This window comes from Molothrus ater, chromosome Z (assembly GCF_012460135.2).
Source record: "Molothrus ater isolate BHLD 08-10-18 breed brown headed cowbird chromosome Z, BPBGC_Mater_1.1, whole genome shotgun sequence".
NCBI classification, from domain to species: Eukaryota; Metazoa; Chordata; class Aves; order Passeriformes; family Icteridae; genus Molothrus; species Molothrus ater.
Genome location: NC_050511.2, coordinates 70,074,636 through 70,086,769, shown reverse-complemented (window position 1 = coordinate 70,086,769; position 12,134 = coordinate 70,074,636).

The window sequence follows — 12,134 nt, the reverse complement described above, 5'->3', positions numbered from 1 at the left end:
CCCAGTTTTTCCCTGTTAAATATGCTTATTGATGATTATGAGAGATCTGAGTAACCCCGGTTTATTTTGTGCTTTAGAAGAAGAGCCATCCATGCCATGACATCTATCCTGTGGGTACACTATGTCGCCGTCATTGTGTGGTCAGCCTCAGAGGCATGGATCATCCCACAACCCTGAAAGAACATGTGGGTTGCCTTGGTAGAGACCCTTTAATAGAGTCACATCTGCCTGTTGACAGCAGCAGCAGAAGACCCAGTGTCCACCTGCCTGGTGGGAATCCCTTTTAAATCATAAGTGTACGCCCCAAATTTGGTACAAATTTGAGACAAGTCTGACCAAGGTACACCCCCCTCTCAGACTGCATGCCAGTCTCTCCTGGAATCCGACCCACTGCCACCAACCCTTACTCTTCTGGAGAGACCACACTATCCTGAGCTAACACTAAGAGTTACACATTTTAGGTTCCTCCCCTGGTCCTTTTTGTGTTCATTTTGAATACTTACCCCCATGATAGAAGTTTCTATACAGAAATTAAACAAGCCAGGAAAAGATTCCAGAGAAATCCGTGCTGCGGTATCATCAGCCATGTCTACATGGCCTCCATCACTGATGGTCACCTACACAAATTGGATAGAGGCACATTCTTAATTTGCCTCCTGGAGCCTGGGCTGGGATCCCCTCTCACCTGCTCGGAGGCCCACGTACTCTTGGCCAATTAACACTGTTGACAACCAACAAAACCCAAATTAATAACTGAAGAATAATTTGGCTATCCAAAAGAGAAGTATCAAGGATTTGGATGAAAATTGCAATTCCAAAATTATCCATTGGTCTAAATCCAAAAGAACTGTGGTATCCATCTTTTTACCATGGGTATCTGCAGAGAAGTCTCTAGGTGAATTGGGCCACCTAGTGTTGGGTGGTGAAACAGGCGAATTCAACATCAAATGCCAAAAGTGACCTCTTAGCAGACAAGAAGATTACTAGGCAGGCCACCCTCCAAAATCAGGCAGCCATTGACTTCCTGCTGCTGCTGCACAATCATGAGTGCAATGAATTAGAGGGTCTCGGCTGTTTAAAATTGACATCTAACAGCGTGGACATCCGTGTCACCCTGAAACAAATCAAAGGACATTCAACAAGAATCCAAGGAGTGGCTCAACAGCATTTTCCAAGGATTGGGACTCTCCAGATGGCTCTCTTCCATAATAAGGACTATTCTTCTGCTCATCTTAGCTATCACTATAGTTTTGGCCATGGTCTCCATTCTGAAAGATCTTTGCTTATCCTCAGTTATGAAGATCACCTCTCCCGAAATCAATGTGACTGAAACCCATGCTTCCCAACTCCCTCCATCCTGGTTTCATGATGTTTACCCTGACTACAAACACCACCCTGATCCCTGTTTTTGAAAAAAAAAAAGAGGAGATCTTGCAGTTCATATTTTGTTATATTATTGTTAAATGGTTTGTTTGATTGTTTCCCTGTGTTCTCCCCAAAGTTGGTTTATCCCTAAGTTGTACCCTCCCTCAAAACTGTCCCTCAAGCCATTACTCTCCCTTTGTTCCAGCTCCTTCCCTGCCTGTCAAGGCAACTCTGCCCCTATTTCATGAACTTCCCTGCTACTCTGTCCCTGGGCCAGTCTCTGAATGAAACACCCACTTGCAAATCCCCTAATCTAAGATGTGCAACTGGCTCATGTGACCTTTCCCTCTCCTCCCCCTACCCTGACAGGTCCCACATTACTGATGTAATCCCTTTGCTCCATCTGTGAAGTTTCCCTATTGGTTGGTTTTTTGTATCCACCCCCTGGTTTATGACAGTATTTAATCCTGTGCACTGAGGTGCTGGGGGTCTCTGCTTCTGAACCCTTCACCCAGAATAAACCTTTCCCTGTGGAACCTCACAACTGAACAGTCTCCATCTTCTCCTTCGCCTAATCCCTGACATCGCTGATTCTGCACCATAGAGCAACTGGCTCTTCAGGTTCAGCTGTGGGCAGAACCCAGTCCACACCTGTTCCCCACTCCTGGCACAGCAACAGAGTGCCAACAGAGCTAGCCAGGGCTTCAGTGGGCTGTGTCACTACCCTTTTTGGCCGCATATGTCCTAGTTCTGGAAAGTTCCTAGTTCCCCGTTTGTCTATTGGCCCTTGTTCCTCTGCATTTACATTCTGGCATTCCTTATTGGTTGTTGTCCTTTTCCCCATCTCTGTACCACTCCTGTGCCCTCATCCCATTGGCCTTGATGCTCTGTTCAGCCCTTGCTTGCCCTGTACTTACTCCTGGACCCCTCTATTCTATAGCAGACAGAGCAGAGGTAAGGGTGCCACAAGCTTCCTGAAGAAGCGTCCTGAGAAGGAAGGCTGAGGGGCACAGGCATGTGGTTCACTCAGCCTGGCAAGTGAAGCCTGGTGAGTCCTTCAGCTCTTATAGGCAACGTGGAGGAAGAAACAAGAGCCTTTATGGTGTTTCACAGTGGTCAAGCCTTTATCATGAGCAGGAGCACTCTGTGAAGGATGGACAAGGGCTCCAGAGAGTAAGAGGGAAAGCAGGGGTTTAGATAGGAATAGCAAGGGGTGGGGCAGAAAACTGGAATGAATAGGGTGAGGGCACAGGGGTGGAGCCAAGGAGACGGGTCAATGGGGTAAAAAGGATTAACATAATACAACAAAGGATTCTGGGGTGATTTTTTTTTTTACTCATTACAAACGAAGGGGTTGTGACTTAGGGGTTGGTCCTCCAAGGGAGAGCAACAAGCTTCTCCCCTGGTTCTCTGGCCCCCACACTCCTGTATCCCTTGTCTTTTATCCCTGGACCCCTTTGGCATGAGGATGAAATAAACCCTTTTAGAACTCCATATAGAAGACCCTTCCTGCCTCTTTTTAGCCAAGATATCCGTGGTGGGTGTGTGTGTGTGTGGAATGTGTGACTGTGTGCCTGCCCGAATGCCTTTTGGTGGAGATGCTTTCGGGAAGGTAGCAGCAATTCACCATCTACTCACACCGCTACAGCTTGTCACAGTTTCAGAGACAGACAAGTGACAAGATACACTGTGTTCATGCAGCAACAGCTCACTTTATTCAGATATTACTTCCTTATATGCCTAAGAAGCCCATGAGGTTAGTCCTCATTGGCTAAGCCAGTTACCTCCTGGTCAACCAGCCAATAGAACCCTGAGTCCTTAAAGGCCTGGACCTGCTCTTACCAGTCAAATTATATAAGTAAGGTAATTATGTAATTGATCACATATTTCCATATGTGATCAATTTCCATAAATAATTTGTAATTATTTATACTTTGGTTGGCCTGTAGGCCACCACAACAGCTAGCTGATCAAAATACAGAGAAGGATTAAAAGAGAAATCTTCTGTCCTTGGAGAACCAGTCAATCATACATCCAGGTCACAGGTCTGTTAATTTTCTTTCACTGCTTGGCCTGTCACACAGGGGATCATCAAGCGTGGACTCTGAGTGTCAAAGTTGTGGATGACTTTGGTGTTGTTCATCTCATAAAAGAAGAGCTGACTCTCGGAATTCAAACCCTTTAAGGAGCAGTCAGAATAATGTACAAATTAAACAGGTGGTGTGTGGGCATCAATATGGTTTGCCTGAACATTAGGAATTATCAAGTGAGCAGTGGTTTGCTGTTGTTAATAAGTTTTGTAGTGTTAGTTCTAACTTCTCATGTAGTAAAGGGGAGCCTTCTATCACCATTGCCTCAAAGTAATATTCGGCTTACACTAGCAAAGGCTTTTTTAGTATTAGTTCTTCCTCTTGTTGCTTCTACTTGGCCTGTTAATCAGCCAAAAAAAAAAGTATGTATAACTTTAGGCAATTTAAAAGGACAAGATACTTTATGCTTGGCTATGGCCTCTCCAGAAAACCCATTTTCTACTTGTCTCATTGGGTTACCTTTAGATACATACTCCTATGTATCTACATACTCCTTCAGCTCATGTTCTTAATTTTAAAAGTCATGCCAATGTTTGGGATCAATGGGTTCCATATCTCCCTTATGCAACCCCTGAGCCCCAAGAATCAGAATTTTTGGGATCTGTAAAAATGGACTTCTCTATTAAATTTAATTATTCTGGAGCCAACCAATCTAAAGCATGGGATGTTTCTTCGAGCCAAGCCCTATTCAGAAATGAAACTAACTGGTGTAATTACACTTCCACCAATATCTCTCACTCTACGAATGCTCCATCATCATTACCAGCAGCAGTGGTTTTTACTTGCAGAGATAGAGCTTGGGCTGCTATTCCGTCGCATATTAAGGGAGGCCCCTGCAGTCTAGGATGACTCTCACTGTTAGTACCCAACACATCTGCAGTCTCGCTTCCATGGCCACTGGAGCTGACGGGTCTGGTTAGCCACTCCCAGAGTGACCGGTGGAGACTACGAATTCTGCCACTCCCAGGTTCTCGGCAAGAACCACTGAGTAGTGGCTCCGTCTGCTGTGTGGTGATGCAGGTGAGAGCAGGACTGCGAAGTGCTGAGGCAAAGGAAGGAAGGAGTGGACACATGTTTGGATGCCAAGGTGCTTTATTTGACCCAGGTGGGCCCAGTGACGGTGTTGGGTAAAAACCATTAGGTAGGCACTTATAAAGGGGAAAGGTGTAACGGACGGGGACACAAGGGACCAACGAACAGAACCGGGAGGGGGCGCGAGGGACACAACTGAACCAATAGGAAGGGCCCAGGGGAGGGAAAAGGCTCGGGGGACAAATCATATGTTAGGTGAGGGATGATTGACATAGAAGATTGTCGACCTGAGAGGGGACGGTTACAATGATTGACAGGTAACAGGTGGAAGGAATGAACCATTACAAGAGAGAACATGGGGGGAACCAAGGGTCAAACCAAATTCTTAACTTATAAAATTAACCAACCTTACAATAAACCTATATATAAAACATACAATGCTACACATCCATGATTTCACAACATAGATTTCCACAGAGAGGGAAACACGGTATTCATGTGTTTATCCCTGATTGCAATAATAACCTCTGACTTTTGTCAGAGTGACTTCTGGTCTCTAACATGGTGTTGGGCTGCCTCCTTCTTTGTTCCAGTAGTGTCCAGAAAGCCACTGGGATTGTTAAACAGACTAGGCGGCTGGTTAGCATGCTAATCTAATGCTACTTCGCTTGCTTTAACAGGATTGTTAACTGATGTAATTCAATTAGACATGCTACACTGCAAAATCGAGCTGCTGTTGTGGTTTGTTTTTATCCCCAATAGTTTGTTTCTTTCACCCTGCATTGTTGGTTTAGTCTGAGTTGCACCCTCTCACCTAGTTGTCAATCTTACCCTAAGGCTTGCCCCTTGTTTTGGAATGTTCCCTGTCCCTCCTCCTACTCAGTTGTCAATCTCTCCTTGTACCTGCCCCCAGCTCTGGAAATCCCCTTGGAATACACCTAATATTCGAATCTCTATTGGTTTGTTTAAACTGTTCCCCTCCCCCTGTGTTACTCTATTGATTTGAGTGTTAAACCTTGCCTGCTGCTCCTCCCCAATCCTTTCCCTATTGGTTGAAAATTTGTACCCTCCCATGGGTCCTCCCCTGTATAAAAGTCCCTGCAAACCAGAGCTCATGGTCTTTTGTCCCTGGATCCTTCATAGAATAAGCCTCCTTGGAACCTATAAAAAAGACCTCTCCCTCATTCTTCCCCCTGCCTTCGACGCTGAACCATCAATGCCATAGAGCTTAAGCCCTACAGCTGTATCCTAGACTGCGCTGTTTTCTGGGAACAGTCCACTCTTGGCTCGGTGCCAGGAGCTGGATGGGGAAAATCTGGCACTGCGTCAAGCCGCTATTGATTTTTTGCTTTTAGCACATGGACATGGATGTGAAGATTTTGATGGAATGTGTTGTATGAATCTTTCAAATAATTCACAGTCTATTCATGCAAGTAATAAAGCTTCACAAGACAATGTAGCCAAATTAGAAATAGAAGACAGAACTGAATGGTGTAACAGCCTTTTTAGAAACTGGGGGATAACTGGATAGGTCAATAATTTAAGATGGGAATGTTTGGGTTAAGGATGTTGTAAGTTATAGTGATATGCCTGCCTTGCTTGATTCAATGTATTCAGAGATTGATTAATAATTCAATAAAGAAAATAATGATTGTGGAACAGAAAGGAGGAGATGTGGAAGATTAGACAGATACAGAAGATGAGCAGGGTAGCACCACCAACCTCTTGGCCCTGGTACAGTGGAAGCCGTGGGAAAGATAAACTCAAGACAAGAACAAAGGTGAAGACATCATGTCTGGTCACTCTGACCGGTCTGACAAGAGAAGATGTAATAAGGACATTGCTAGCGCAAAAGAATGTGACAGGGACTTGATAACCAAAAAGATTGCTTTACTGAGGGAACAGGGGCAAAGGGGTCTGAATGACTAATGTAATAAACTGGCTTTGCTTGCATAGAGCATGGTCGGTGTCTCTCAATCCTTGCAGGTACCTGGGTGACCAGAACTGGTCAGGTCCAGGTCTAGTTATGGGCACTGGTGACGTGGAGGTGGGTGATGGATGCAGGGGTGTCTGGGATTAGGTGACAAGAGTTGATTGGCTCCAGGTCAAGCAACTGAAGGACGGTGTCACTTCACGTTTCCTGCCCTTTTTTCCCACATTTCCAACATTTCTCCCTTAATCATTCTCAGATTAACAGCCTGGTACTGCCCCATCTGTACGAGGAAGAGCCAGCCCATATGCCAGCAATACAGGCAGCAGCACTCCTGGACACACAAGGGGCCAATGTACCTGCAAGCTGCCTCCTCTGACAGGAGTAGCCAGAAGCTGACTGCTTCTGCCAGGGGCAAGAGAATGGCCATCACCACAGCAGCAACAGCCACCTATTGCTTGTTCCCACTGCTCAGGGCATCCACAGTGAGCAGGGTACAGCCACAAATGTTCAGAGCTTGAGGACTGCACCACACCAGCACGAAGCCTGTGTTGCAGGTACAAAGGACAAGAACCAGATCCCTATGCATGACATCCCTCACAAGAACTACATATGGAGCCAGAGACATGGCCAGCAGCCAGCAGAACGGGCACACAGCATGGCTTCATCAGCTTCCCTGGGCAGAGATGCAGGAACATGGCACCAGACTGAGCAACATTGTTAAATGCAACCTCAGCAGCAGGTCTCTGCTGGCACACCAAAAGACTGCAAAGGATCTGAGCATTGTGTCTAAGACAGAGCCTTCACAGGACATTTTTCACACTTTCCCCTTCACATTTTTTGCACTTCACCCCTTTTTTTCCTCACACCTTCCCCTTAGTGTTTCTCATGACTTCCCTTTACTTTTTTCACACCTTCCCTCTCACATTTCTTGCATGTCCCCCATCAGATTTCGTTGCCCTTTTCTCTCCTCAGTTTGCCACTCTTCCCCCTCTCACATTTCCAACACTTTTCTCTCACATTTGTCTCACTTTGCCCCTCACATCGGCAGCCCTTTCTCCCTTCACATTTCCTACACTTTTTCCTTACATTTCTCACACCTTTTCTTTCCCTCATCTTTCTTTCCTGTGACACTTTCCATGTCACATTTCTTGCCCTTTTCTCTCCTAAGGTTTCCTGCCCTTCCCCCCCACTCCCAACATTGTCCACTCTTTCCCTTCACCCTTCTCCCACTCTGCCCCTCGCACTTCTCTTTTTCCCTCATGTTTCCTGGCCTCTTGCCCTCACACTTCCCACCCTTCCCCCATGTTTCCCACATTTGTCCCCTCACACTTCTCAAAATTTTCCCCTCAAGTTTCTCACACTTTTTTCATCATGTTTCATGTCCTTTCCCTCTCCCATTTCCTGGCCTTCTTCTCACACATTTCTTACTCTTTCCTCCTCATGTTTCTTGCCCTTTTCCCCCCTCATGCTTTCTTCCTTTTTTTCACTCCTGTGTCCTGCCCTGTCCCCCTCAAATTTCCTGCTTTTTAAATAACTGGCAGATGAGGTTACAAATTGCCTTGTGTTTCTCTGCATATACAGAAAAAAGCTGCAATACTGCATTAATGAACCTATTGTCTATTCGTCATCTAAACATACACCCACACTGCTCCAGGGCAGAGAGACACAGGGTCTAGAGCAGGATGGCCCCTGGGAGCCCTAGGGTAGTTCTGGGGACAGCAACCCCAGGAGAGGAGCAGCTGCGGGGAGTGCTGGGAGGCACCTCCTCCTTTGGACAGCATCCAAGCCACTATCTTGTGTACAGCACCTGCATGACAGGTCTCACACTGGTCCCAGTGGCTGCAGGTGGGAACACCCTTCCTGGGTGGGGCTGACATAAATACTCCAAAGTCATACTGCTTACAGTATCTCAACTGGATCAAGAAAAACTGAGTTGGGTTGTTTAAAGTTTTAAAAACCATAAAAAAGTTGCTTAACCAAGGCAAGAAGTTGCTCAACCAAGCCAGCAGGGCAGGAGACAATGCTTGAGTCCTGTTCTCAGGTGACATGTGATGATGAATGAAGAAAGTAAGGCAGAGACAATTCCCCAAACCAGACCATTTCCCAAACTATTTGTGCATGCTCCACTTCAAGGTGTACACCTCTGCATATGTAAATGTAGCAGCAGCTCTCTGGCCACAGGCATTTTTACCTGGGGAAGGCTGCAAGAAGCTGTGAGAAAGCTCAGAGAAAGAATTAAAACAATTCTTATCTCCACTTGCTGCACCTGTTGCTAAGCAAATGTGGAATGTGTTATGGAAATTTGTTTACCAAAGGGTGGTGGTGTTTTGGTTGGTTGACCAATGAGGTCAAAGCTGTATTGGACAGGCTAGAAGGAGTTATGGGTTTCTTAAGAATACTGTATGAATAAAGTATTCAAGAATAAAACAATGGTTCAGCCTTCTGCATCATGTGCATCACTGCTAATTACACCTGCGTCAGGGGGACCTCTGCTCTGACATGTAAATGGCATCTGAGAAGCAGAGGAGAATTCTGGGAATTTAGATATTATGTATGCTTTGTATACAAGTGATAATTTTGGAACTTCGCATGTGTTGTATACATCAGGAGGAGCAGTGTCCCCCACAACTGAAACCAAAATAATGTCTGCTTCCTAATACTGAAATTACAGTGTTAAAATTATATTCTTCCTGACATTTCAGTGACATGACAGTCACTGTTTCTCATGTTTTACTTTCCCAGACTAGGATTTGGAAATGTTTCTTCTTTGCTGTGTTACACTGCTTCTTCCTTGTACATAACATGAGTTGCCATCTCACTCATTTTATTCTAAGAAATGGGAATAAGAGGATTCAGATGAGCACTCAAATGTTCTCTTGGTATCATCCTGCAGAGATTCCAAGCCTCAGGCAGCAGACACACTGAAGTGGGGAAGGCCTGTTTGTTGGGGGGCTCCAAGGTGAGAAGCTGACACTATGGCAGGACCTGGCTCCTGAATGGTTGCCATGACCTTTGGCAGCCTGTCCACCTGATCCAGCCTGGGGATGCCTGAAGAAAACTGGCCCACTGGTCAGGGCTGCCACTGCATCTGGCACAGACCGGTCATCTCCTGGACAAGGTCACAAGAGTTGTGGAGCTATGGGGCCACCATGGGCAGCCCCTCAGGAGCTTCCCAACCAGAGACTGTACTGTGGTAAAGTAAGATGGAAAACACCTCATGGGTCAAGACGGTGGCAGTTTTGTAAAAGAAATGCAAAGGTCACATGCACAAAAGAGAAGAAAAGCACTGCAAAAAGGGCTGAGAGGCCACATGTGTGACTGGGAGGAATGACCGATGTCCCTGTGGGTCGCAATACTCCCTCCAATGCCACAAGGGATATTGGAGGCATGGGAGACAAGGAGGATGTCTGGAACATGGGGATTATAGTCCTGGTGGGTCCCCTATGAGGACACAGGGAAAAAGGGAGCTGGTGGATCCCCTTGGAGACATAGAACATGGGGGGCTGGTGGGTCCCTCGTGAGGATGCAGGGACAAGGATGGCTGGTAGATTTCCGTGGGTGTCGCAGACATCTTTCATGAAAAATCCTTTCTTAGGATTTTCCCTTGTGAGAAGTTGCAGTTTCAGTAACCAAAGTAAACAATGGTTATCTGCTGCTGTGGAATGCAACAGGTAGAGCCGTGATTGGTCTCCTGTGGGTGTTTGGATTTCTTGACCACTCATGGCAGAGCTGGCTCTTGCTCTGTCTGAGACACAGATCTTTGTTATTCATTCTTTTCTATTCTTAGCTTAGCTAGCTTCTCAAGAAACCTTTTCCTTTCTATTGCTTTTTAGTATAGTCTTAATGTAACCTATATCATAAAATAATAAATCAAGCCTTCTGATCATGGAGTCAACATTCTCGTCTCTTCTTCACCCTGAAAACCCTTGTGACCACAGTCACACCATGGGGACAGGAATTGGGGGCAGAAGGGCAGGATGCCTGGGTAAGGAACAGTGCCCCTAGCCATTGGGAGGCCTCACCCCAGAGATTCTTCTGTAATGTCACATTCATGGCTACATCCCTGTTCTGAGGCATGAAGAAAGAGAAGAGCAGGATGCCTGGGTGATGGGCACATGTATCTTGGTCTTTGAGCTGAATAGGGGTGAGCTCAGGAACACCTGGGCATCAGCTCCAAGCCTCATCAGGACTTGGCAGCCTTTAGCAGGCACCAGATGAGATGCAAGGAGCATCTGAGGGCAATTTAAACAGCTCTAGAACGTCTGAGTGACCTCGAGTGAGGCGAACAGGAGTGCATAACCCAGGGCATGGAATGGACTAGCAGTGAGGGTCTGTCACGGCGGCTTGCACAGTGGTTCATCCAGACAGGGCAGGCAGTGGGGCAAGTAGGAAGGAGTCCTCTCTGATCATCTGAGAGCAGCCAATAGAGTCAGCAAACAGACTCAGTACCTGGTAAGAAAGAGCATGAAGAGATCCTTTCATCCCCAATCTTACTAGCATACCAGTTATGGTACTGACACACCAATCCTCTGTAGATTCCTTCCAACTCAGAATATTTTGATTCTGCATGTCATAGGCACCACAAGGGGATGGATGGCATCAGGGGCTGCAACAGGCCGGGGGAAGAACTGATGGCGTACAAAGGGGACCCTACGGGGCTGACAGTGGCTATAAGAGGCTTGAAAGTCGGTATGTGGCTGAAATGTGGGGTGCCAGCTGAGTTTGGGGGGACTTAGGGGACCAGGGGAGCCATATAATAGGAAGGGCACATATGGGGGAGCTAGCAATGACCTTCAGGTTCAGTGTCCCCTGGTGTCACCATGTCTTCCATGTATCTGACCCCATCAAGGCCATTCCCTTGTTTACCTTCATTTTCAGGAGTGTGACTCCACAGCAATCCATCATCAACTGATGGGAGCTTAGCCACCAGTCCAGGTATCCCCCCAGTGCCCCCCTTCCCCCAGTAGCTGTCACCCCAAATCTGTTTAGGTGCTATGGAGAAGGATTAAAGTTCAGAAGGAACACGCAGGGAAGAGCACAGGGAGTGTCCCAAAATGGGCATTGTGGAGATCCCAGGGTAGGTACGACTCAATGGGTGACAGGAGCGCTGGACTGGGGGTGTACCCAGGTTGAGCAGCAGGTGTGTCTGTAGATTCCTTCCAACTTCCATCAGGTGTGTCTGTGTTTCTCCCTCAATGCATGCAGTGTGGGGTGCATTAAATGCCACTCCATGGACTGTGGAGTGGGGCATCATTCTGCCCATGAAGACTGAGGCATGATTCAGAACACTGCATGTGTGAGATTTCTGGAGCTGAGGATGCTGGGACATTTGGAGTGCCTGGGAGCCAAGGGCTGGGGTCTGCAGACTTGCAGGGTCCAGAGCTGGGAGATGGAACCTGACTGGGTCCTGATGAGAGCTGAAGGGAGCTGAAAGAAGCACCAGGGTCCAGGGCTGGGTGACAGAAGCTGGGCAGGTCCAGGACTGTTGGTAGATGCTGGCAATATCCAAGGCTGAGTGATAGCTGGAGGGTCTGGGGCTGCAGTGGGGTCCAGGGCTGATGTGACCTGGAGGTTCACATTTCATGCCCCTTCTTCAGTCATATTTTCACTTTTCTCTTCATATTCCCCACAATTTTCCCCTATGTTTCTCACAATTTTCCTCTCACATGTCCCAAACTTTTCCCCCTACATTTTCTAGGCCTTTTTCTTTCTTC